At 38.3% G+C, this 27851-nt stretch overlaps 1 long non-coding RNA gene and 1 pseudogene across 1 annotated transcript; both read right to left on the bottom strand.

Moving 5' to 3' along the window:
* Window positions 1–3821: 3821 nt before the first annotated feature.
* LOC149050695 (uncharacterized) lies at window positions 3822–6944 on the bottom strand (annotated as a pseudogene).
* Window positions 6945–23206: 16262 nt separating this feature from the next.
* On the bottom strand, window positions 23207–27763 carry LOC149050696 (uncharacterized). Its single transcript, XR_016184349.1, has 2 exons — window positions 26985–27763; window positions 23207–23361 (listed from the first exon to the last, which is right to left on the bottom strand). It is a non-coding gene; the product is annotated as an uncharacterized LOC149050696 (long non-coding RNA).
* Between the last annotated feature and the right edge of the window lie 88 nt (window positions 27764–27851).

The raw sequence follows: 27851 nt of genomic DNA on the forward strand, positions 1-27851 counted from the left end.
GCTTGTTAACAGTTATGAATGATAAAAGGAATCATGGCTACCAAGACTGCTGCTGGCCAATGTCATTGATTAACTCTTTATTAATCATTCATTTTCCATAGCTATTCATAGAACAAAATACTAAGAAAATAACAGTTTCATGATAACAGTTTCAGCCACACATAAATTAAACTCATGTTGAATTCAGAATGATGTTCACAAGGATGCTTCAGTTTCTAGAAGCAAAAAGCCACAATGATTTATAAAGGATAGTTAAGTATCACCACATACATATATAAGGGAATAGAATTCTGTTTTGTCAAATCCTTTTTGTGTTTGGAAAGGTTAAGGTATGCATACATGCACCAGTAGCTTTTGAGGCATGCAAGTTGATGATTTGAGACTGATGCTAAATAGGAAGTGAACATATATAGATACCCTGGGTTTATAGTATTTTATATTTTTTAGTCTAAATCAACCATTGACAATATCACCATGCACTGTTAATAACATCAATATCATCATATTATTCTTTGAGGAAAAAACCCTATTGGATGATCAAGAGAAACATATGTAGGTTTGATTGTAATCTCTTGTTGAACACAAATGCATACAGCATACAAAATGATAAGGGGAATTAAAACATAGCACTTTAAGTTCTCAAACTACTAGACTCAAAATATTTCTGGTTTTTTAACAAAGAGAAGGAAACGATTTATGTCATTCGAATGAGACAAAAAAACAAAAACAACTCATAGATTGGTGCAAAATTTGAATAAGTTTCTATTTCAATTTGCCTGGGGAGGAAATGTCTTTCACACAATTACTTTTTATTTATAATAATATCAAGGTACAAAATATAAGCCTTCACATCATTTCCAATGACTAAAGACAGCCACTGTGTTTTTTGTATTTCAACAAGTAACTGCATTTGCCACCTTCTTATTTCAAGTTGAATTACAAAGAAGCCACTAAGCTAATATGCATGAAAGTTAAATATCAGTTGTGAACAATATTTTTACCCCAGCCTTGGATTGCTTATCAATAAATCACAAACTGTAAACTGTACTCCATTTTATAAAATTACTTCAAGACAGGAATATTTAAGAACATTCCCTGTCAGAAAAGAAAATTAAAGGAAAACAGTAGTTTTCACAAAACAAAAAGCTTTCTGCCATTTAGTAATATTATTATGTAGTATCAAAATGTCCTCTGAATCATGTATAATTAGATTTATTTTAGAGTTACAGGACAGAAAAACAGTGGTTGGCATTTTGAGTTGAATTTCTCCAGAAACTGTAAAGAAAATTCAGGCAAAAAACTGCAAATTGTAACGATAAGTAGTGTTAATTGTTTGGTTTACTGTTTGGATGAAAGGGAATTGACACAAAAGCTAGCTTAGAGACAAGAAGCATCCTATATAGGCACTCAGCTATATACACACAATTCAATAAAATGGAACATGAGTCTTAGTCAGTCATAAAATAGGCTAGTTTATTTACATGTATCTTGGCTAAAGTTACATGTAGCTCTCAGACACACCAAGGCCAAAAGTCAATGAAAACTTTGAAATTGAATGGTTTTAAAAGATAGATTACTGTCATTTTGATGATGTTAACAACAATTGATTTTCTAGGTGGGGAAGAAACCAACATTTCCTTACCAGGCAATAAGATTGGAAGAATGCATACACAATATCCTGGATAAAATTAAAAAAATTTCCCCCTGGTTGGACCAAAATTGGGTTTTGACTTTTGATGTTATCATGGTAACAAAAGTATTTCAGAAAAGAAAAGTTCAACAAGTCAAAACTCCACTCCCTAGCTGCACAATATGTTGAGTGAGAAATATTATTGACAACCTCACAAGGATCTTTTTTGGTGACATTCTTGGTCAGCGTTTTGTAGATTTCCATAATGGTATCAAGTGTCACAAGCATCCTAAATGCTCTAAACTGAACTTAAAAGAGCCTTTGAATTTAATCAGAATTCATCTTTGTGTACATACCTAATGAAATGACAACCACCCAGCGCCATAGCCATTTGGCACATTAAATCTCCATACTTGAGTAGGAGCCTTTAGCTTCGTAATACCCCAAAAATATTGATGAATCTGGAACCATTTTACACACTGCTCCTCACTCAAACTCTCTTTATTCATAGTAAACTAGCCACAGGTTTTGCAAATAGCTGTCAGGTGGAGTTCGTTGCCATTCCCAGTCGAGATAACAAGTCCAAATAGGCATCGATTGTCGCGATTTGATTCTAATAACTGTGCTCTTTGATACTTCAAATTCACTGGACGGTAAATTTAAGGGAGTTATCTATCAAGCTGACACTGTTAGCGATGGAATCACTTCGTCCCCATCATCACATCATCTTAGTCCCACACCGACCAACGTAGTGTGTTCTCTGGTGGCGTTGCTCGCCCTTTTAGCTTCTTTTTTGTTAATAATTTCAAGCCTTTTTCGCTTCCATGAAATACCTTTCTGCAAATTTGAGTGCTTCCCTTGTAACTTCAGCAGAGTCGACCATTCCGCTTTAAAAGAAAATTAATACCCGCGAATGGTAACAGCATCCTGGCCTCAAAAGACGAGATTTTAGAATCTGGACTGAACTCTGGGATACGAGGGACCACGGTACATTGGAACAAACAAATGCGTTTTTTGATTGCATTAGAGAATTTATGTAAAAACAAACTACGTTTTTCAAATGTAGATAGATAACGGGAGCTTTAGTCCTAGAAAATTTATTTTTTGACCAAAAATGTTTAAGAGTAAATGTCATTAAAAATCACAGATTATCGAAAAAGTCGCGGACACGGTCAAAAATCGATTGGTTCATTTCTTGCCTGTGGGTAGTCCTATCTAGTAAACAAAAGGAAATGGGGTTAGATTTTTGAAATATGCACTTTAACGGGAATAATTTGCTTTAACATTTCCGGGGTTAAATAGCTCAAATTTCACCAAGCGCGATCCTGAAATTATGCACTTTTCGAGCACTTGTCATGCTAACAAAAATGTAACGGAAGAACTTTTCTAGTTATAGAAATATTGAGTTGGACTTGCATTATCGAGGCAAAGTGACAGTTTTTGTCTCATGTTATTCTTGGCGGAGCTACGTCCCTATTAAGAGACGACATCTTCGGCCTTTTGAAATTAAGGTAAAGGTGGCCTAGAATAGCTTAGCAAAAATACATGTGGTAGTGTCTCAAAGTTTACAATAACACTACCAAGAAGCCTTGAAAGATAGTTCTTTACGATTTGGGTTTTATTTCTTTGGGACCTTTGACTATCAAAAGATGACCACCAGCCGAATTTCGGTTAAATTACTATGACGCCATAATGAGATGCATAATAACAAAATTAACCGCGTTGGACACAAATAACAGTTTTGGTCAGTTATGTCTTCACTGGCCGTTAAAATGACTAGAAACATTAAAATGTCTATAACTACACTTATATACGGAGACAGGAGAAACAATTTTCGACTTTGCTACCCTGAGAATCACGCCATAATTTCTGCATAATTCATCACACAACAGGTTAAACCTGGTTGAATTGCACTCAACAGGTTAAATGTGGCTCAAAGCCGTTAGTTTACGTTTACTTCTCACCCGGTGAACATGGATTCGAGCATTTGCATCCCCTCTGCGCCTTTTACACTCGCCAGTTTCGAATATACCGAAAATCGTCCAACACAAAGGTAAGAAGGTTTCACAAGCAGTGGTGGGCTCGAGTGACTGAAATCTGATATGTAGTCACGCAACACCTTCTTGTAAATAGTACACGCACCGCTTTTATGATCAGCGGATCAGTTACTCGTAAAACGTTCAGTTCTCAGTTACTTGGAAGAGCAGGTACACTCCTGGACTAATTGTGTGAGTCCGCGATGAATGGCTTTTTCCTCTTTTGAGGTGAAATGTCAGAAATATCCAGCCCAAGGTCGATGCACATGTCTCTTAGCCTATCCACTCTTAAAGTTGTGATTGTACGTTTTTGTACAAGTTCGCAGATGTTAAGATCGAAAGATACAATCGGATGCTGAATAGCCACATCTCTCATCACATTTGCACACACTGCAGCTAGATGCTTCTCAGCTTCGGCGGAGATTTCGTCCTTGTCGACGCTCTCCATATCCACGTCTGAGACTTCACTAGCTTTTGCTTCGTTATCGGCGGCTGTAACTTCTAATCGCTTCTTTCCTGAAAGACGGCTGAAGAAGCCACTAATCTGCTGCGACGTAAGGACTTCATCTGGTTGAAATCGGCGTTCCCCCGCTTGGTCTCTTGCTAGGCTCATGGTTTTCGAAACTTCCTGTGGATCGCTTTTTCGTCCACTATACTCCCCTTTTTTAAATGGGTCAGTTAAGAATTCGGTCTGTTTCTTTGTAAAACGCACCTTTTTCTTAATTTTCTTCAGGGCTCAACCCATTGAAAGAGGAGACAAGCCGTCACTCTTTGATTGTGCAGCAACTTTAACGCTTGGTATTCGACTGCGTCCCTCCGTCAGCTTGGAAGAATATTCTCTTTTGGCTTTATCGTAGAGAGTTTCCTGTTCGAGCATCATTTGGTGTTTTCCAGTATCTAGGTGTGTCTGGAGGTTTGCAAAGCAACTGTATGCTTTTACACATCCTTCTTCTGGACACGGGAAAAGCATGTCATCTGGCTTATATTCCCCAATACAGCGTCGATCTTGGTTTTCGCTTTCAGTTGAGAAATCTGCTTTGACAGAGCTTTTCTTAATATGTCGGTGTCCCACAATCTTGAACGTCGTTGTGCCTCTTGGATTTGGCGATGGCGGGTCTAGGATTTCCAATTTTTCGGGCTGCTTCATGACTCCTTCGAACTTGGCCCATGGCACTACTTTACCGGAACCCACATTGAATGCTCTCCACACTCGTACGCCACTTTCATCGTACTCAAAATTGTTGAGTAAGCTTATGTCATCCCATTTGATATTAAAGGTGCTTGACGGTTTGGCAGCAACATAACTTGCTTTCACTCCTGTGGTTCCTTGGCCAGATTCAATGGCTGTTTTGAACTGTACAGCGTTGATGACATCATTGCCTTTGTTTACGTACCTTCCAACGTCTCCCTTGATTGTTGCCGCTTTGCGATCACATACCCCCTTTCCACCTTGAGGGTCCGAAAAGTCGTTTCTTACAACAGCCACTCCCACGGCATCACCGGCCAGCTTAGCTGAGATGATTGAATTTCTGCTGTGATAACAGCCAGCGTTATCTTGTTTGTAATAAGCCATTTCCAGCTCTGGAATTTCCTTTTTCAGGGTAGTGAGGCAGTCAAGCATTATCGAAGCCACAGTCACACTGTCTTGGGCGCAGCTTTGGAATACGTGAACAAGTGTTTGCGATTCAAAGTGCTCAGAATCCTCTGACCGTCTTATGGCAACGCTAATGTGCCATGGCAATCCTCGCTTCGCAAACCAATCTGACTGTGCCCCTCGATATTTTCGGGGCATATATTTCATTGCCCAGTCCTGGACTAATAGCACCGATCGGCTGTCGAGTTTGGTTAAAACTGAATGCTTTGCCTCAGCTTGGTGGACTGAACGTAGCTGATGGGCTTTCCAGCTGATGATATCATCCCTTGCCTGTTTAATGGTCTGCAGCTTGATCTTCTGCTGACGAGAACGCACTTGAACACTCATCTTCTATGGTACACAATACTTATTGTAAGTCATAACACTGTTCACATGACTCATTGTGGAGATGGTCGCAGGAGCCCCGAAATTCAGCATTGCTTGGGTCACTTAGCGCGTAAATTCGACAATGATCGGGAACCTCTGAGGCCTCCACTGCATGTACCTAAATAAAAAGTAAAACGACAAGCGCGTGATTATTATAATAATTATAAAATATGCACCCACTTTGTAGTCGCCCTTTAGGTACTGCTTCGACAAACGAAGTTGCTACTTAATTTCCCTCGCCCATTGCTGAGTCTTGCCACAGTCAACAAGCTTATCTACGAGTTTTTCTAAAGCATCAAATTCTTCCACCCCTGATGCTGAAAAGTTATCAAGTCCTTGAAGAGACTTCCGAACAGATGAAGAACACACGGCCAAAACTCTCTGTAGCGTTCTCTTACTCATAGGCTCAAAGTTGGTTTCACAGCAGTATTGTTGATACTGCTGGACAATACGCTCTGGTATCATTGTTCTGATAACATTGGGTGTTTTTATGATCTCGCCAGTCAACAATTTCAGAAGTTTTTCCCCGAAAGGAACATCTTGAATAACGTGTGGACTTGTTATAAAAGAAACAAAATGTTCTAATTTTACAGGTTCAATTCTCATTCTCCTTTTCTCCTGGTTTGGAAGAGGAGCAGCTCTTCCATATATCAGCCTGTGGCGTCGGGCAGTGTTGTAGCGATAGCTAGTAACGGTTGGAATAAACTCCCTCATCTCCTGAAATATTCTTGTCAACTTTTCTGCCATCAAAGAAAGTATTTGCCGTCTGGTGCTCCAATGTTGTGCGTTCAAGTAGCTTTCAGCAAATGCATTAAGAAGTTCCGTCTCTTTTTCACTTCTGTCTTCGACCACAACCTGACTCTCACTGCATACAGCGTAACGATCACAAAGCTCCGTCCACAGTTCTTGCGAATTTTCAAGTGCCAGGACATCCAGCATTGCAGAAATACATTGTTGAGCTTTCCGTGGGTATCTACGTTTAGTACGCTCGTGCGCTGTATTCCACGGCACTGATGACGTGTGACGTACTGGACTGACGTCTCGAAGGTGTAAGAAGCGATTTAGCTGCACCTGGGACTCGTTGTCTGGACTCGAGCTTTTGATCACTCTTTCAGCAATCTTCTTGCGGAACAAATAGGCTCTGCCGTCTGGATGTGAAACCTTCTGGCAATGCTTCATCACCAACAGTGACAGCACAAGTGACAGGAATATCAGAGTCACTCCCTTGTTCATCAACCTGACGAAAAAGTGAACACATTGCTTTGGATTGCTTCAAAATGAGATCAACCGTATACACGCGCGGGGTGTCGCATGCAAGGCGGAAGTTTACAGTCGATAATTATTTTCACCTTATAATATAACTTACTAATAACCTATCCTGATATCTTTATCCAGTTACTTCTCAGTTTTATTTTCCATTTGGAGCATTTCGAAAAAAATGTGGAGAAGCCATATAATAATTTAAAACCTTTATTATTTGAATATATCCTGGAGTGTGATATGCTATTTGGGAAGAGCACGCCCATCCAATTCTTGTGCCATGTATGGCTTTACCAAGTCGTTGACGGGCGGCAATGGCGGCGTTTGAGCATGCGCATGCAAGTTGGCCTGGATACGCCCTTCTCCCACCTGGGTTGAATCCCTAGGCATGAAAAGGGCGGAGAAGGGAGAATTCAGAGAATGCGTTAAGGTTTTCCACTTTTATTAATTATATTTGATGGGAATTCTTCATGGACACTTTGAAGAAACTCACCAAGGTTTGACCACTTAGACTTTCTGTGATGTTTTCCACACCTCCTGTGGCACCCAACCTCTGCGACTGTAACTTATTTTTTATTTTTGCTAGGGACTGTCGACATCGCACACAAATTCCTTTAATATTTTGAGAGAAAGAATTAATTTATGCTTTTTTACCTTACACATCCTCCTTGAACAAATAGCTCTGCATGTGGCAAAAGAACAAAACTACGCAAAAGCCCCACAAATCCCAAACTGATAACGCATTCTGTAGTTAACCTTGTCACGAGTCAGTATTTTACATTCCTTTCCTTTTTTGTCTGCATTTTTAGAAGGAATTCTAATATCTGTGAATATTTCAATTAGAGCGTTCCCCACGCCATTAATTAATTTTGACAGGAGCCCATCACTGGTTTCGAATAGGTTTTGAAAGAGACGAAAATGTTGAGTGAACGCCAGTGTTTTCCCACGTGAAAATATTTACAAAAATCCTTAAAAGACATGAAAATAAATTTGATGTCAAACTTGGCGACTGTTTTACGCGACAGTGAAGTGGGTGGAAGTTAGGATATGAAGTCTGTGATTCCCGCCAACTACCCTGCGTAGAAAATTATCGCTCCATTTTCTGTGGATAAAAGTCGGCACTAACTCCAGGGTTTCATCAAGGCGAGAGAAAGCGATAAAAAAAGGTATCGTATTTCTCTTTTGTCGTGTATAGCACATATCAAGAAGACGACTTTTACGGAATTAGGCAGTTTGTAGAGTCAAGTTTTATTGAACGTATAACTGTCGGAATCGATCCCTGATCATTGCCATACACTGGATATGACTTCACAAGATATGATAATCACAGCGTCCGTACGCGTTTGTTATGTGTCCGCCATCTTGGGATCTGAGACCGTTACGCAATACTATTGGAAAATTTTCATTCAAAATCTGCCTGCATGGTGCATCCGACAACTTCAGAACTCGATCATTTTTTATACAACAGTGGAAAACGCTTCTTAGCTTAAATAACTTCAATTGACCATATGATCCTAAAATCATAGAGAAAATCATCCAAAGCAGGGTGACAAATTACTTTAGCACTCTTAAAGGTGAGAGACACTGAACTAATGTGATTTACAGTAAAGCAGGAAAGTCATTTTCGTCGGATATATAGCTGACTTATCCCTCCCAAAATATCTCAGCGATACGACAACGAGCGCTCAGCACGTTATCTCGACTTCAGCGAATTATCTCTTAAACCCGAAAAAGACCCTGATAAAAACACATGGACTGCGACACTGAGCTTCGACTATTTCTTGACTTTATTGACAATATTTAGATTGGAACGAATTCCAAATACTTATTAGAATAAATGGAAACTCAAATCGATGACCTTATGAACTTCATAACTTCCTCCATTACATAATGGTAATCCGGTTATTAAAAGAAAAAAGAGGTGAATTCAGTTGTATTTAAATAATTTCTTGTCATTTACGTCTATTTTCCTTTCCCATCTTGATCGCTATCTCAGAAATAATTAAGTTCGTGTGCAGTACGAATACAAACTGACAGTGACATCCATTGAAATGTTAGACCGGGTTTTAAAGATCAGAGTATGCGCCATTTAATTACATTTATGTAAGTCTTCCTCACAATTTTATCGACTGCCATTTATCTAGCAACACATTTGGACGGAAGCGACTTGAAGTTGTAGAATAATCCATTGTCCTTCATAATACGATGACGCCTGGTTTTTAAATTGTGGCTGAGTGACACCCGGATCCTCAACGAAATATTATTTGGAGTTTCTTGTTTGCTCAAATCAGCAATCCCGCAAAAAAAATCTTGCTGATTCTTGGAATTTGTCTGTCATCACTGTTTCGGCTTCGGAGACTAGTGTTTCGTTGCGTATTATCAAGGAGCCTTGGTGCCCCACTCCTATTCCTGAGGAACGAATCTGAGTGCTAAGTTGTTTTGGAGACTCTTCTACTTGCTATTTCACCACTGGCACAAGCCGATGATAAGCAATATCTTAGTTGGCTATAAACCTTCCAGAAAAATAACGAACATTTAACTCATATAACCTGTCCAGGTGTCCATAGCATGATGTCGTATTTGTGATGATCTAAACAATAAGTTCCAGGAAAGCAGGTATAGTTCAAAGTACCTTCGCCCTACCACAGTTTCTTTAAAAGTCACGAATACATTCTCTTTGTCATAGTTCTTTCATCATGTTCACAAGAGGACTTGGATGTTTATTTGGACCAGCTCCCAGTTGGCTTGTTAGCTCAATTGGTAGAGCGCTGCACCGGTATCGCAAAGGTCATGGGTTCAAATCCCGTTCGGGCCTGAAATTTTTTTCAGGTCCTATTTACAACTACTCGTTTCAGTAGTGTTCTTAGCTGCGAGGGTCTCCTAATATCATCAGGACAGCTTTTTTTACCAGCATCTCATGTTATTTCCCGTTTCTAGAACACTTTTCTCACCAAGGAAACTGAAATTAAACATTCAAGTTTGATTTTAGTTTTACAACGACTAGCCTCAGAACTCTGGAATCATCTGTTTTTAACTCGTTGTTTTTAACCACTGCAATGTGCTGTTGACACGTTGACGTTCCACATTTTGTGAGAGCATTGACTGTGCGTTAATTAATGAAACTATCTTGTTTTTGGCAAGGTTTTTTTCGATGAGATAAAGGCAGTTTTAAATTGAAAGAACTTCCTTTTGCATTTGGTAGTCCATGATATGTAAGTTTGTGTCCCATTGTACCTAAATGATAAAAATTTTACAACGAATCGCTCTCGCCTTCATATCAACCAAAAGATGGTTTCTTTGTTCTTTAGTGTTGTTAAGAAACCTTTTTTCCTCTTACTTTTTTGAGACTTTTCAATGCTGATATCGCTGTTTTTTTATTTTTAAATAACATGCAAAAAATCGAAGTTCAGTTTACGATGAGAAATTTTCCAAAGCAAAATGGCAGAAAAATATAATTTTTTCTTCGCGGGAACGAAATTAAGTCTTTCCAACGCACATCGCATGTATATTTTGCGTTATTATGGTGAACTTGTTCGAGTGGTTTATGGTGATATAATAAACTCGCTAGGACCAATTAGAATCAGTGTTTCACGATGGGTGCAATTATTTATAGATAAACATACAAGCGAGTGCAGAGAATAATGTCTGAAAAGTTTCAGTTTATCTAAAAATTCATCACCCAGACTTGTGTAAGCTTTACAAATTGCCTTATTTTCATTGTCCGAATTGATAACTGTATTTATGTATCATTGTATTACATTATCAAAAGTGGCGGCAATGAAATTTCTCACGGAGGAGGGGGTGGCTTGTGAAATTGAAGATGACCCCTGATACAAAGTCGAAATACTTAATTTCACATCTACAGTATGTAAAACATTCTTGGGTGAGGGGGGACGGGGAAAGGGGATAAGCGAAAGCCGGCTGGTCCACATCCTGCACGATGACATCAAAATCTGTGTTGGTCCACAAATTCAGAGACGTCTTGGATTATTTCCAAATGTAAAATTTCTATCGCATAATTTTATCTTGACCATTTGCATCGCGAGTCCCACTTGATTTTTTAATAAATTACAAAAAAATTCCGTTAAACTTAATCAAGCAATCTCATTTAGCGTATTTCCTCGAATAAGCACCGGAGCGCTATTCTATAATTTCGGCTGAAAGGAGAGGCGCTTACATGGAAAGAGGACGCTTATTGAGAAATTATTAACCTGTACTGATTCAGCTGTAGTTGAAACATAAAAAATTACAGATAAAGTGCCAAGGAAACAGGTTTTCTTTGTATCTAAGAAAGTGAGGGAGGAGTTGGGGGAGAGCTTATTCCAGGGGGGGAGGCGGGTGCACTTAAAACGCAATAAAACAAGCCTTTCTCACGGTAGGAATCATTTGGAGTTTTAAACTTCATCTTACAGCGCACATCTAGCTATATGTTTTGGTTATTTCTTGTCGACAGGGACTTATCCCATAATCAGTTACAGGACTTACCCCAAGGAGTTTTCAGCAGACCTCTTTTCCCCCAAAGACTGTAAGTACCGACTAACATAATCTTTATTCATTACGGTAACGTCCACACGAGTGAGTTGAGGGCCCGAAACAGTTTCACGCAGAATTCCACTACGTACAATCGGTCGAGAAAAAAATAAAGGCGTGCAACAAAGCACCGTCTAACTCTTCACCCCCTCCCCCCCCCCTCAAAAACCCCAAGACCCGCCATGCTAGGACTAGAAACTGGACTCAAAATCAAGCTTAACCTTGTATCAAGGGTGGGGTAGGGAAGGCAAAGACCAGACAACCAGGTAAGTACAAGTTATACAAGACTTTTTGCTACTTTATCTTAGGTTTTCAGCAGTTTGTAGCCCCTAGGAGCAGTTGTTATCAGAGCTCAGTTACGACATGAAAATCTTGTAATGGGAAATTCATTTGGTGTCGGGTTCGGGTGCATTAATCATTAAGTGACTCGGTAGTTCGTTCAATTTACAAGACATAATTATTATTTAAGTAATGTAAATAATACGGACCGACCCAGGCTGGTGAAAACCATTTGTTTTAAAGAGTTAAACAAATGCTTGCTAAAAGAGCCTGTATGATTAAGAACTTTTTTTACGGCAAGACCCTCCCGGCTATAGACTGAAGAAAAGTTTTGGCGAGTAGATAGTATAGAAAAAAAGAGGTGATGCAAATTAAAGAGAGAAGCTTCACCCAAACAGTTTTATTTGCGTAAAGATAAAGGTAATTTAGAGAGCTTCCAAGCAATCTTTGCAACATGACTATCATGACGATGTTTTCTTTAAAAACAATCAGTGATGTTAAAGAGAGTATTATTCAGTTCCATCGGCGATTAATCCACGTAGATTTACCTCTGTTAAATTAAGTGACAAAGAAAGTCAGTGTCGCCATTTTTAAATGTATGTTTTGAAGTTGTGAGAGTCTGTTCGTTTGTTTGCTGCACCGGCGTGCGCAAATCTTGTCCTTCTTCCACCGAAAAACTGAAGTCAAGTGAGACACTATTCCGACACAAGAGATTTAATGCTGCATTCATTCATGCCATGAAAATCCCTCGGTTCCTGTTGTGCAACTTATAATAGAAATGTCCAAATTTTAACGGACTTGCCAAAAGTGTATTTGTAGTAGATCGTAGAAATCAAAACATCGCTTGGCGTTTAAAAACGATCAAACTGTTTTGGCGCTTTCGAATAGTAAGTTAAATTTATTGAAAGATGTTTCACTATTTTATGACGGGGACTGAAATTCTTTTAAAACCACCTACATCGTAACAGCATTAATTTACGTTAAATTAGCGACGCAATACATCTGAGAATACAATCAATAAGTAAAATTCGCATATACCAAGAAAGATAATTTTTCGACATGTGTATTAAATCAATTCATCTCAAAACAAGAGGTTGTCACAGATATAATACTTATTGAAATTCTACAAGTTTTACGCACTTGTTACTGTAACTATTCATTTACAAAGCCTAAAAATTTCCACTCTCTAAAAATACCAAACCTGATGTTTCGATCGAGCGTTAGCCCTTCATCATTGGCTCTGACGAAGGGTAATAACGCTCAAAACGTCAGCTTTAAAATTCTTTATGGTGGCTTATTTACGTTATCAACCCAATTGATAAAACTAAATTTCCCTAATTTCCAACGATTTCGTAGACAGGTATTGTGACAGCTCACCTGTAGATATAGACAATAAAGAGAGGGGTCAAAAGCTTTTCCTGTAACTTTTAACTCAACACCAATCTTTTCAATCAGTTCACTGGTTCCATATACATCACCCACGAACAGCTGTGGAAACTGTTGGGAGCCATACACATGTAGAGTCAAGAAAACCTCTCTTGACAGGGTACATACATGTACATTTTGAATGTATTAACACACACACTCCTTAGAAGCAAATTATTATGAACACGTGTCGGAAACATTGTGCCCTTACCAAAAACAATATGCACTGAAAACGTTTACCAGATGATGGTAAAGTTTAGCCGAATGGACCAATCACAGCGCTTTGTTTCCATAAGTTTCGTGCCGGGTAAAGGTTACCCGACTGGGGTAAACTTTACCACTAGCAATTCGCGAAACAGAGCACTTATGTGGGCTGTAACAGCGCAGGATAATTACATTCTTTCAATTGTAGCTTCCTAGAATCGAATTTCGCGATTAATAGGTGAAATAAGGTGCAAAACCGGTCAGCTTTCGAATAGGATGGCGCGCTTTTGGATTCGTTGAGATTCATGTCATGAAAGTCATGTTTGTTTTAGCGTTGTATCAAACATTGTTGACATGAAGGTGTTTTATTGAAAGGTTCTAGGTGATAAGTTTGCACACCAGCAAATCAGGCGTGTAATCTAATTCTGCAGCAATCCTAGCGTACGTTAGCGACCTCGTTGGCGGCATAACTTACAAGTTCGCGATCGTTCATCGAGCCACCATGACAATGTGCTTCATTAGTTCCCTTTCCAAAATTCATTTTTCTTTACAAAATGAAAACAGCCGACATTTCGAGTAGTAATGTAAGATGTGCAGCGTTTCGCTCGCCAAAAACGTGACACGTGTAATCTGTAAACATCTTGGTGCTACGTCAGTCACGCACTAATGAAAACTGTCATCTGTGTTTAAATCATTCCTTCTTTCCTGAGCCGAACAATTCGGTATGTGGTAGAGTAGTTGCGTTTCACGTCCTTATCACGTTCAGCGAGGATTTCTATAATGCAATACTTGACAAATTACATCAGTGTTACTGGTATTTCAGAGTTCCAAATGACGAGTTGTTATACGTAAATATTTGTTTCATTCATCGAATCTCCAATTTTCAAGCTTTTCGAAGAACTCCAACGCTACATTGAGCCAAATCCTCCCTCCAAGTAAAGCATGGTGTTATTCACCTTGGTTTAGTTTATCCAAAGTAAAGTTTACTCGGAGTAAAGTAAACGCGGAGTAAAGTTTACCACGAGTAAAGTTTACCCAAAGTAAAGTTTACCCGAAGTAAAGTTAACCACGAGTAGAGTTTACCCAAAGTAAAGTTTACCCGGAGTAAATTAAACGCTGAGTTAAGTTTACCACGAGTAAAGTTTACCCGATACTGAATAATAGCTTTACCGCGACATCCGATTAAAGGCCATCTGGTTTCCAACTCGAATCTTGCAAAGAATGCTGTTACAATTTACTTCTGTTGTAGTCGCAAAACCTTTCGATGTATTCGCGTGGTCCATTTGCTTTCTGAAAATCTTGATTTCCAGATTTGCCGAGCATTGTTTCTTGCGAATTCTGTAGCGCGCTTATCGGACTTTTTTAAAGTAAACTATGCTCATGTAACAACACTTCTCAAGAGGGCCTGTTTAATTCTACTAAAAGGGGGCTTTTCCTTCGTTTTATCGATAAATTTTGTGGAACAAGTTTGCACACCGGTAAATCAAGCGTGTAATCTAATCGAAGCGTCTTATTTATCCGGCGGCGTTAGAAGCTTAACTTGCGTTCATCAAGCCGCCACGACAATGTCCTCCATTACTACCCTTTCCAAAATTCATTTTCCTCACAATTTAAGAAAAAGGTTAAAATTTTGAATTGTAATGTAAGATGTGCGGCGTTTCGCCCGCCGTAAACGTGGCACACGTAATCTTTAATAATCTTGGTGGCACGTAAGTTACGCACCAAAGAAGTTATTCCTTCTCTCCTGAGTTGCTAATAAAGAAGTAGTTGTATTTCAAATCCTTATCACGTTCAGTTTGGATTTCTTCCCAGCAATACATGGTAAATTATTCGCATGGCCTACCAAATGGCGTGATATTATTGAAGGAATATGTTTTTTTTTAATCGAATCCCAAAGGAAAACCCTGAGGAAACTGCAAAATCTATAACTTGAGGAAGAGATAAACTTGAAATCATGGATGGTTTGGTAGCAGTACTGACAAAGACTCGTTTCGTAACATTTTTTATTAAGTTGATTTCCAATTATGTCTCTAAAATTTTTCCCAACTAAAAATTGTGACCTAAATAGAGAAGAATCTGTTGAGTCCATTCACTAACGTAAACTCTTTGCTTATGCGGTGCCTGGAAAAGAAGCGAACAAAAGGATTAGAGGACATTGAGCTAAAACGTAAATATAGTTTCAAACCAACCCTCCTTTAATTAGTAAACATCACAATCATACTCACATCAAAAGTCTATAATTTTTTACATTATTTTCCGGATCTTCAGGGAAGAAGGACCGCAGGTTTTCATCAATCAGAACCACCTTACTGTCTCTTCCGTGCCAGAGAAATGCTTCTTTTTCGGTCAAATACCAGATAAAGAAATTTACTATCTGATAAAGAACAGATTCGATGTTTTAGGGGTGATAGCCAGAGATTATGTTCAAAAGAATAGCAGTTACTGTAATAAACCGGTCACAGAAGAGTGCGTTCTTAAAACAGGAGTGCCTCTATAATTCGCTATAAAAACGCATCCGTAAAATTGATCATCTGTCTACATGCTTTTGCTACCATTTGATTGTTCTAACATAATTTAACTTTATCTCACAAAACACTGTATATTTTCCGTATATTCTGATACGAGTCGGTGCATTAATGGCATCAATAACGCCCAGCAGTTTGGGACTAAGTTTTACCTGCGAATGAAAAAGGACAACTTAGCCTCGCAAGATTTACCTCTGCTAGAGTGCGAATCGTAGTTCTCAAAGAAAATCCATTAGGGCTTTCTTGCAATAAAAACAACAAATAAATCTTATTACGAATTTCAACTTGTGTTTTAAAAATGTTTCATCTCCACTCGACATGTCGAGGTCGCTTGCTTCCAAAAGAAAGAACACAAAGGTATTTCTCTGCGAAAATTAATCGATTCACTAGTAAAGGTTCGAAAAAATATGTACGTCCTCGCCAATTCTTTTTCCCTCTTCAAAAACAGTCAGTGACCTTACGGAAAGTATTAATCACTTAAATAGTCTATTAATCCTCAAAGATTTACCTTTGTGTAGTTTTTAAATGGCAAAGAAAGTAAGTGTAGGTAAATTCAAATGTTTGTTTTGTGAGTGGAAATGGTGTTGTTTTCGAGCATTAAAATTAGCTTGGGGCTTTTAATTTCCGCACGGAAAGACCAGGCTTAACTATGTGAAAATTGTAACATCGTCATTTACGTCATGACATAGTATAATTAGGCACCCCATCGTTAAATCCAGAATTCCGAAAAATCTTTTGCAGTTAGCACCATGTTCGATAAGGAAATCAATACAGTAAGGTAGCCTTGCGTAGCTAACGACGGCGGCTGGTGATAAAACCCGAATAATCACCGAATACTGCGAATAGTCGCGAATAGTAACGAATAGTAGCGAATATTGATATATACATTGATTGTCGGTAAGCGACTAAATCAAGTTCCCCTATTTGTCAAGCGCCCCTATATGTCATGTCGCGTTACCAACTCCAGTCTTCTAGTGACCTGAATAGGCCGTTTATTGTACAAAACAAGACACTCTATAAAGTGCACGCTCGCCCCTAACTCTACTGCGAATGAGCTTTGGTATACATATAATGTGCGCTTTGCATGGCTTTCTTCTCTAGTAGCTTGAGTGACAATAGCGTGACATTTTATTGGTGTCCGAGGTCAAAGCGTTCAAGAACATATCAATCAAGTTTTATGTTTTTCATTCTTGACGTCATAGACCTTCATTGGGATTCCTGTGCAATTCATAGTTGTTCACGGCTGTCATCGAGGGGATTAAACTTCTCGAAGTAGGAATGAAGGTCACGAAATGTGAGTAAGAGTTTTCGGGAAAGGCAACGTTCCTTTACGGGTTAATTTGCGTGTTACTATTCGAATTGAAGACCGTCTACGGGCTGAATTAATTCAGGCCAAGATAATAAGTATGATATCGATAAATTTTCTGGTGAATTGAAATTAGTTCAAGTAAATGGCCGAGGCACATACTGACAAATGTAGTTCAACAGCAGTGTCAGAATCTCTGTAACAGATTACAATGTAAAGTGTCTTATATTTATCAAGTATACTTTATCCGCCGCAGGAGAATTTGAAAACATATTCGACGGTAATTTTTTGTAGTATGTAAATTGGTATCTTTATGAACAAAAGTTACTGTCCTCGATAAGTTGTTGTGTATTTTGATATCTCACGGAGTTGGTATCGAAGCTCGTGTACGGGCCGAATTAATTCAGCCCAAGATATTGAGATATCTGACGGAGTTTGAAGGAAATTAGAGTCGTGTTTTGCGGAGTTGGTCTAATTTTGGTTCTCCTAGTAAAGAAAATGTTCGTTGCGTGTGTCTTAAAATTGAGTCGTGTCCTTTAACTTAATACCACAGATCGAGAGCATGGAATGCCTTTGCCCCAAGTGAATTTTGGTCTTTTTGACTGGAGGAACCTATCGACATCTTCGCAGCAATCACAACTTGAACTTTTTTCAAATATGTTGATACCTGATCCAAGTATTACGATATACGCGCAAGTATGAATTCGTCAGCTAGAAAGCGTGGTGCGCCGGTTGCCTTATAAGCTCATATAGGGCTTTCGTTTTCCCTTATTCTGGTTTTTCATTGGCCAACGACGGCAGATTGGTTTTCAATCCCAGCTTTCGTTTCAAATTCTCATCCATTTCCCAGGGCTACATTGTTTATAATAACATATTCCGTAAGCTAGCGGCAGGTGTCTGTTTTTCTTTCAAATTCGAACACGTTTTTTAAAAAAATTCTTCATTGTGGACTTGAAGGAGAAAAATTCAATCATCTGCACCTGGAGGTCAGCAGTTCTGTGCCAAAGACGTTAAAGACGGACCGCAATCGGGTACCAGTGTAGATGTAACACACTCAAGCGTTTCTCACTCAAGACTGAAATTATTTCAATCCGTGCGGAAATGAAAAAAACCCTGAACTAATTTTTAAATCCTCGAAAATAACACTATTTCCACCTATCATGAGCTTAACCTGAGCCGATTCTGAGTTATACCGCATGGGTAAATTGTTCATTAAAAATTTGTAACGAAATGCAACATTTAATTTTTGAAATATTGGTGATTTTCAAAAGCTTTCCGTGAGCTCCAAATGATATAAAATAGTTCCGTTTTAGACTTGAACAATTCCCCATCCCTCCGATACAAATTTATCAAATTGATATGAGCTTGCTTTCTTTTGCTCTTTTCATGCGCAAATTTCAAGTGCCCCTAGCAACTCGGGGCACTGATTTCCGCCATTTTACTGCTACCGACGCTCGTTTCGGTTTTCGCAAATTTACTCGAATAAAGAAGCAAGTCTGAGTAAAGAAAAAAAAAAAGAACTTTACCACGTTTCTAAGTTCACTACAGTATATCTCTGGGGAAATTATGAAGGTTTTCAATTTGACGACCATGTGCCACAAATTTCGATTTTCACTTCGTTTACTCAGACATTCACTCATAATTTGCTACCAAAAAATTTATTCCGAAACCGTTTTTTTAACCCTTTAACCCCCAGGTCAAATTCGTCATTCTCCTTGCTATCAACCATACAATTCTTATAATCTTAGCTAAGAGAATTTAGTATTAGATCAACTAATTATCCCCAAATTAATATGTTTCTTTATTTTCATCACTTATCTGGTTGATATTTTGTTGCTATTGTAAGGAGAAATTCTGTCTTGGTCACTCATGGGAGTTAAAGGGTTAAAAGAAACCAAAGTGATTTAAAAAAGAGAGACATGGGGAGAGAGAGGGAGAGAGAGAGAGGGAGAGTTAGATTGATGTGGGTATTTGCTAAGATATGTGGGTTTTTGCTACGTAGGTTGGTATTTGCTACGGTAGCAAATACGGAGGGTGGGTATTTGTCACGTAAAGGTAGGTATTTACCACCGCAGCATACACGCATTTTGAGTATTTGTTACAGTTGCAATTACGTTACTACCCGGATATGCATTTTATCGCGTTTTTCTATGGGTGGGTATTTGTTAAAATAGCAAATACGGAGAGTAGGTTTTTGTTACGTAAAGGTAGGTATTTGCCAACGCAACGTATACGCATTGTGAGTATTTCTTACGGTTGCAATTGCGTTACTACCCGGATATGCACTTTATCGCGTTTTTCTACGGGTGGGTATTTGTCACAATAGCAAATACGGAGAGTAGGTATTTGTTACGTAAAGGTAAATATTTCCGACTACATCATATACGCATCGGAGTATTTGTTACGTTTGCAATACGTTACTACCCAGATATGTATTTTATCGCGTTTTTCTATGGAATTTGCGCAAAATGCTCTCTCATGCAACAATAAATCTCAATTAAGTCTTCTTCAACACATCAACTAGACTAGTCTTCGGATGCCCGCCTGTTACCGATCGACAGGGTGGTAATGGTATCGATTTAGATTCTGTTTAGAAATCCGCTGAAACCGAAGGATTTCATATATATCGTAAGAAACTTGAAGACACGAAGATAAGCGAGTTTCAGGAGGCTGCCTATTATTCTGGAACAGTTGAAGACCCAGCACGATACAGGATACTGGAAAATGATCATGAAACGGCTGGAGTGTATGGTGCAGCAGTCGTCAGGCTCTACGATGACTTGTACAAGCTAATAGAGATGTACCTAAGAACTGTACGAAGCCAAATTACTACCTTGGATCCAAAGGTCGAGCAGGTATTCGTGTCTAGTATTGGCATACCCTTAACGTTGTCGCAAGTGTCTACTTCTGTCTACAAAACTTGCCAGCAAGAAGGTATAGCGACAATAGGAAGGATGTGCACAACAATAGTCAGGAAATCCTTCGTTACTGAAATGCACGCACGTATGCCTGAGTCGTCTTAAAGCTCCGGCAAATAAGCGCGGAACAAAGAAAGGACATCCCACTTTCCAGTGAGAAGATGACAAGCACCGAGAAGGTAAGTAGCTTTCTTTCCTCGACAAGGTTCAAGGGTGATGTATTTGATCCAGTCAACGCCTCCAAAAGCTTCGAAAGTGATGTATCTGGTCCAGTCAACGTCTCCGCCCTACAATCTGATTCCTCACGATTTTGGAGGAAGTTTACAGACGAGCAAGACAGTCATTTACTTAGCTTAACTAAAGACCTGGTGGAAAATGACTGTGAAGGGGGAAATCGTCTGGGAAAGAATGTGAAATGATTCAAGATCACAGGAACTTTGGCTTAACTGGTAAAGAGGACGAAGAAGAATTAAAGAAATGCAAGCAACGATTAACTGACGAGGTGCGTCATGAAATGCGTCGCGCGAAGTAAGGCACGCGGAAAAAGAAGTGACGCCACAAGAGACATTGCCTCTGTCCCTTCTTAGACGCCAATTGAGAAAATGAAGGTGCACAAATAGAAGTGGAATTTAACGTAGAGGCCTGGAGTTAGTTGTAGGTTGGTAGATAGTTGAGTTAAATTAATGTTAGACATTAACGCCTCTTTCAAAGGAGTAAAACAAGTGCAAGAAAAACCGCACTAACCGCACGCACAAGCAATGTACTTCTAGTAAAGCAAGCCCAAGGAACCTTAGATATACGGGCGCTTTTAAATAGGAGACAAAAAATACATCTAGCTTATAGAACGTGGCACCGATACCTTTTTGAAGCGGAAGCACTGAACTGCGTGTGAACAACCGTGACGCAAACAAAAGCACAAGCGCAACAGAGTAAAAAACTTTCCATTCCTTGTGTTTTCATCCGGCATTTACATTTGTTGGGTGTTTTTGCGCTTGCATTTACTCTTCTGCTTGGTTTACAATTATGAACTTCGCTAAACGATGACAATGACAACCTATTCTCTTCGATTTCTAGAAGCATTTAGGTTGGAAGAAGTTCCTATTACAAAGCGCAAAGTTTTCCCCGAGGAAAAAAATGGCCGAAAGCATTAAGGAAGGAATTTAACGAGGGAAATTTAGATTCGCACCTTCCGAAAAAGTTCTGGAAGTTCAGATCAAGTTTACTTCATACCTTATTCAAAGCTCGCCTTGTGAAAGAACCAAAAATATTTCAGATTGCCGCGGGGTTGTCAGGCATTTGTCCAAAATAAAAGGACCTTTGCAGTCTGCTTCAATCGCGAGATTTTTTAAAATTTTTGGGTCGTGTACCTACAAGAAGGTACTTGCTACGCTGTGCGACGAATGTCACCAAAAAAAGATAGGTTAATCTCTGGGGTAAATTACTTTCTCGTTGTTTCCGTCAATACTAGAGAATGAATGTCGTAGAGGCTTAGTAAAATCGCGTTTTCCATTTATCAAAAATATTTAAAACCGGTAGGCAAAAACAAGTAGCAAATACTGACTCGAGAATCTAAAGAGGGAGAGAGAGAGAGAAAAGAGAGGGAAGAGAATTTATAAATTATTTATCGGCTAACTGTCGTGACCGAAATATTTGCTAACAAATGTTGCTAGGCGCACTAAGCGACTCGACACGCAACGGATCGGATACCGCCCCCTGTGAGGGGGCCGGATGGGAAAATACTACCCCCTCTCGGTACCAATCAGATAGCAGGATTTGTAGAACACCGCCCGCTCAAGCACCGAGAAAAAAAATGACATTTGATCTAACGCGTTAGCTTTATGTGCACTCTACTGTTATGTCTATTGCTTTTTGTCATCCGGATCCGCCCCTAGTCTTGCTACTAAGATTATTACACCTATTTGAAAGTTGTTTCACTATTTGAAGACAAGAACTGAAATCATCTTAAACCACCTACAACGTATCAGCATTTATTTACGTTAACTTAGCGACGCAATACATCTGAGAATACAATCAATTAGTAAAATGTTGGCACCAAACGTGCAGCTTCGCTATAACTCGACCATCATACCGGTGATTTATTATCAAACTCACCGATCCACATACCAAGAAAGATAATTTTTTCCATAAGTTTATTAAATCAATTCATCTCAAAACAAGAGGTTATCACATATTTAATACTTATTGAAATTCTACAAATTTTACGCACTTGTTAGCTATCCATTTACAGTCCGTTAAAAATTTTCACGAAACGTCAGCTTTGAAACTCTATATAGTGGATAATTTACGTTATCAACTCAGCCGATAATACTTAATTATTTAATTTCCAACGGACTCAAAGAGAGGCATTGTGACAGCCCACCTGTCACAATGTTGTAATCCTTTAGCAGACGATAAAGAGAGGTGTCAGCACCAATCTTTTCAATCTGCTCACTGATTCCATATACATCACCCAGGAAAAGCTGTGGAAGCTGTCAAGAGCCACACATATGTATGGAGGCAAGAGAACCTCTTGACTGGGTACATGAATGTACATTTCAAATGGAATAGCACCCACACACACCTCAGTAGTGATTATCAAAGTAAATTATTGTGATACTGTACTTTCTTTCCTGTCAATGTCTCATCACAACTGAACCCCCTAGTTAACACATTCATAAACTAATAATGATGTACACTGTTAAATAACCTCCTCACCACATTTTTCATTCAGTAATTTTGGTGGTATATCATTTTCATTTCTTGTGAGCTTCTGTGAACAGTTTGAAATTGTAAGGAGAAGTCACATATCAATCATTCAGGGAGTAAATGAGTTAACAAAAGGAAAGAAAGCATTGTGCATTCTAACAATGTGCTCATGTTAATGATTTTTGTTGATTACATTAAGAATTTTGTGACATGAATTGACTGCTACACCCTGGCACTTTGAGGAAAGCCTAATTTTTTAAATACCTATTAAGGACAGCACAAACAATTCCATCATGAAGCCCTTACAAATGAAAGCATGTTAACAGTTACAAAAGATAGAAGGAATCAATGGCTACCAAGACTGTTCCTGGTCAATGAGATTGATAAACTCTTTATTAATCATTCATTTTCCATAGCAAATAACAGCATACAATTGAGCTGTTGTCAAGATAAAGGTTTCAACCACACATAAATCAAACTCTTGTTGAATTCATAATGATGTTCATGAGGATGCCTCAGTTCCTAGAACAAAAAGGCCACAATGATTTATAAAGGATTATTAAATAACATCAGATGAATAAGGAGAATATAATTCTGTCTCTTAATTCAAATCCTTATTGTCTTTGAAAAGGTAAAGGTATGCATAAATGCACCAGCAGCTTTTGAAGTAACAAAAGTAGATGCAAGATGTTGATTTGAGACTGAAGCTCAAAAGGAAGTGAACTGAGATACCTTGGGCATATTTTACATGTAGTTTACTGATATCACTCATTGAACTTTGTAACCATCTGTTGGACAAAATTACCATGCACCCTCATTAACATCAATATCATCATATTATCCATTAAGGAAAAAACCCCTGTTAAATGATCAAGAGAAACATATTGGTTTGATTGTAACTTTCTGCTGAACACACATACATACGGCATACAAAAATAATAACAAGTTCAAACTAATTAGCACTCGTTCTCAAACTAATAGACTCAAATTTTTTCTGATCTTTTAACAAAGAGAAAAAAAACCGATATAATTATGTATTTGAACCAAATTAAAAAAAAGTAATTCATAGTTTGATGCAAAATTTGAATAAGTTTCTATTTGGATTGCCTTAGGGTGAAAAACATCTTTATAACACCATCATTTTTCATTTAGACTGATATTAAGATACAAAATATAAGCCTCCACTGTCATTTCCAATGACTAAAGACAGGCATTGTGTTTCTTATTCCAACAACTTATTGCATTGGACACCTTCTTGTTTTGAACTGAGTTACAATGAAGCCATTAACTAATGTTAGTATGTGTGAAAGTTGAATATCAGTATGTGAGCAATATTTTTACCCCAGTCTTGGATTGCTTATTGATAAATCACAAACTGAAAGTCATTTTACTCCATTTCATCAAATCCTTCATGACAGGAATAACTAAAACATTCACTGTGAAAAAAAAAGTTTTTGGAATACAATTGTTTTTTATGAAACAAGAAGCTTTCTGCCTTTTTGTTATATCATTTTTATACATGTAGTAATATGAAACATGCCCTCTGAATCATGTATGATTAGATTTATTTTTGATTTACAGGTAAAAACAGTGGTTTGCATGATTTTTACTTTGATTTTTTTTCCATAACATGCAGCCAAAAAACTGCAAATATAACAATTAGTGTTGTTTGGTTTACTGATTGAATAAAAGGGAAATGACTCAAGAGCTGGCTTCGAAGAAAGATGCAACTTAACCACTCAGCCACACACAAATTAATGAAAATGCAACGTAAGTCTTAGTAAGTCATTAAATCAGCTAGTTTATTTACATTGGCTAAATTTAGCTCCCATCAAATCACAACATTGAGTCAAAGAAAACTTTGAAATTGAATGCTTCTAAAGATGTATGTAGGTGGAAGTCATTTTTATGGTCTTAACAATACTTGTCGTTGTTGGGGAAGAAACCAAACTTACCACCTGAGAGAGAGCATATGAACTGCTAGCTAACCATAAGACTGAAATAGGCATTTCATGTACAAGCTTTTAGCTCAGCTTCCTACACTGATCCAGAATGGTAACTCCCAAGCCTGCTCTCTTGTTTTAGTCAACAGAAGGAACTGATAAAACACTCAAAGCATCATGGTACAAAACATTTTGCTCCTCTCCTTTTACTTAAAGAAGGTGACATCAATAATAGTCGTAAGGTGTTGACATTGAATAAACATCTGTGAATCAGAATGGAGATCACCAGCCATATTTGATACATTTTAACAGAAAAGAGGATATTTGAAAAACCTTATTCAGTGTAGCCATCATCAACATGGTACAGGTACCTAAAACAGTTTGGCTTCAAAGGCTGAACAGGTTTATAGAAGAAACCTAAGGAGGAGGAACCACAGTGACTACTCATTGAGTGCACTCCTTCGTCTAATTCCTCCAGTACATATGCATATATTCAAATTATTTTCTTGGTCTACTTTGCCTTTTTCTTACTCTTGGTCCTCTATTTATTAAAGCTCCTGGCCAGCTTTAGATTTATCACCCTTGCAGGGAATCTTTTTTGGTGACATTCTTGGTTAGTGTTTTTGTAAATTTTCATTCTGGTGGCAAGCGTTACAGGCATCCTAAATGCTCTAAACTGCATTATGAGCCTTAAGGTTCCCAACAGAATTCATCCTTGTGTGCCTGATGGAATGACAATCACTCATTTTTCCTCATCACAGCCATTTGGCACATTAAATCTCCATATTTGAGAAGGAGCCTTTGTAACACCCTTTACATCTATGAATATTGTCACAAGTATTTCCTTTAATTTATTGACCACCGGAAATGTTTAGATAGACATTTTATTTTCACATTCATGACTTTTATCGATTTATTTGTAATATAAGGGATCATTTATGAGATTAAATTAAACAGTAGTCAAGAATTACAAGTGTCTATTTTCATGTGCATAACTATTCATGAAAAATCTCTAACCCTTTTTCACACTGCTCTACGTTCAAACTCTCATTATTCAGAGTGAATAAGCCACAGATTTTGTAAATAATATTCAGGTAGGTTTGTTGGCATTCCAAGCTGAGATGATCAGTCCCATAAGGCATTAGTTAATGTTAGTTTTGTAACGTGATGTTTATTTAGTTTGTGTCGCAGGAACTTACTATACTATGGATATTATCAAGTAATTGTCACTTTCAAACGAGGCCTTACTAATTAATCTGCTGCTATTTCTGTTAGGAAATAGTCATTACCGCTAGGCATGACTTGCTATTCTTTGATTAGATATATTTACGAGGTTTTACCCGGTTAGTTCAGTTCAAGCGTAGATTCTACTGCGTCAACTTCAACTCATAGTTTCTCTCTACACTGTTACTCGTATATCCTAGCTATTGAGTCAAATTAAGTGCGTGTGCAAACCAATTACGAGAACCGATTCCTTGTTTTCAGGCTTAGTTCTCAGGCTTTTTCTATTGTTATTCGTTTCAGTTATTCGTTTCAGTTAAGTCTCCCTTTATCACCTATCCAATGGCCTATAACGTAACTAAATCAATTAGTTTTTTTTCTGTCTGCTCGGAATCGTGCTTAATTAGGTCCATATCTCCAATATAAGGTTTATTTAACATAGGGGTATCGTCTGAGTTAAACACCGTGTAGCTTATTAATCGCTTTCCAGCCTTCTTTACAATCAATATAAGATTACATTTGACACTTCCATGTTACGGTCGTTATTGCAATGTTAGCGATAGTTCCTTCGTTTGTATTATTTTAACTCCGATACGTTAGTTACGTTTGCTTCTATTTTCGTCTTTTATTTCAGTTCGAACCGGCATACGGTTGACATCATACGATTCACTACTAAGCTGACAGCACGCGATTCCTTTTAACTGATTTTGTATACAACATTGGTCTGTTTACATCGTAGTCAAATTCTTGTCGAGTTCGTTTAAAACTACGCACTATTCTACGCATGTGATTACTTGGATTTTGTCAGCTACACTCTATTCTTGTAATTTACAGTTGGCACGATTTAATTCCAATCACTGTGCTCTTTGGTACTTCCAATTCACCTGCACGGTAAATTAAATAACCCATCATTTTCTCATTTAAATCTCGAGGGGTTAGCTTGCTCATTATAAAGTTGTGTGAAAGTTTCAACGTGCTTACCTGAGGCACATGTTGCACGGGCATGCATGTAACTTCTCCTCAGAAACTTTCCATTGATACCAAGCAATATCTTTTCGCTTTGCCCAATTCATCCAATAAACATCCTTCCAAAGAAGTGGCATGAGCTACACAAGTATAAACTTTTCGTTAAAAGCCAGCACTGTTGGTAATGGATCAGTTCGTCCCCAACATCATCTTAGCCCAGAACCGACCAACGTGCTTTGTTTACGGTTTGTTCTCTGTGGCGTTGCTCGCCCTTTTTGTTTGTTTTTCCTTTGGTCATCAGTCTTGAGGCTTTCTTTTCTTTCCACGATATGCCTCTCTTAAAATTTAATTTTTTCCCCTAATTGCGACAGAAATCGCTTTGAACGACACACTGTACTGTAATAATTTTATGACTTTCATATATTCTTAACCGTTTACACTGTACTCACACTGTCAACAAAAGCATCAGGCGTTAGCATCCTGGCCTCAAGAGAACATTCAGGAATCTGGAATGAACTTTAGGATGTTGAGGGTTTCGTTACATTGGAATACAGAGCTAACTCCCTTATGGCGAAGTCCGTCACGCGAGTCAAAAAATTCGTTGAAAAAAAAAAAAAAAAGATTGATGTTAGAGCGTCGCGGGAAGCTTTTGGATGACGTCGATGCGCCGCGGGAGCTCCACGAGTAAGGCAATCCAAAAGTAAGGGCTACGGACTAAGCCCAAGAGTTTAACCTTGAGCGGCTGACTGGTTTTCAGGCGTCAAATTTTAATCTCATTTAGGCGTAACCAATGAGATTTCTTATCTTAATTACCAGCAGTTAATCTTCAGGTCATCTCGACACACTGGTGTAAAGACATTTCAAATTTCGAGGCGTACAATA

Source organism: Pocillopora damicornis, chromosome 2, assembly GCF_964200805.1.
Source record: "Pocillopora damicornis chromosome 2, jaPocDami1.2, whole genome shotgun sequence".
Taxonomy (NCBI): domain Eukaryota; kingdom Metazoa; phylum Cnidaria; class Anthozoa; order Scleractinia; family Pocilloporidae; genus Pocillopora; species Pocillopora damicornis.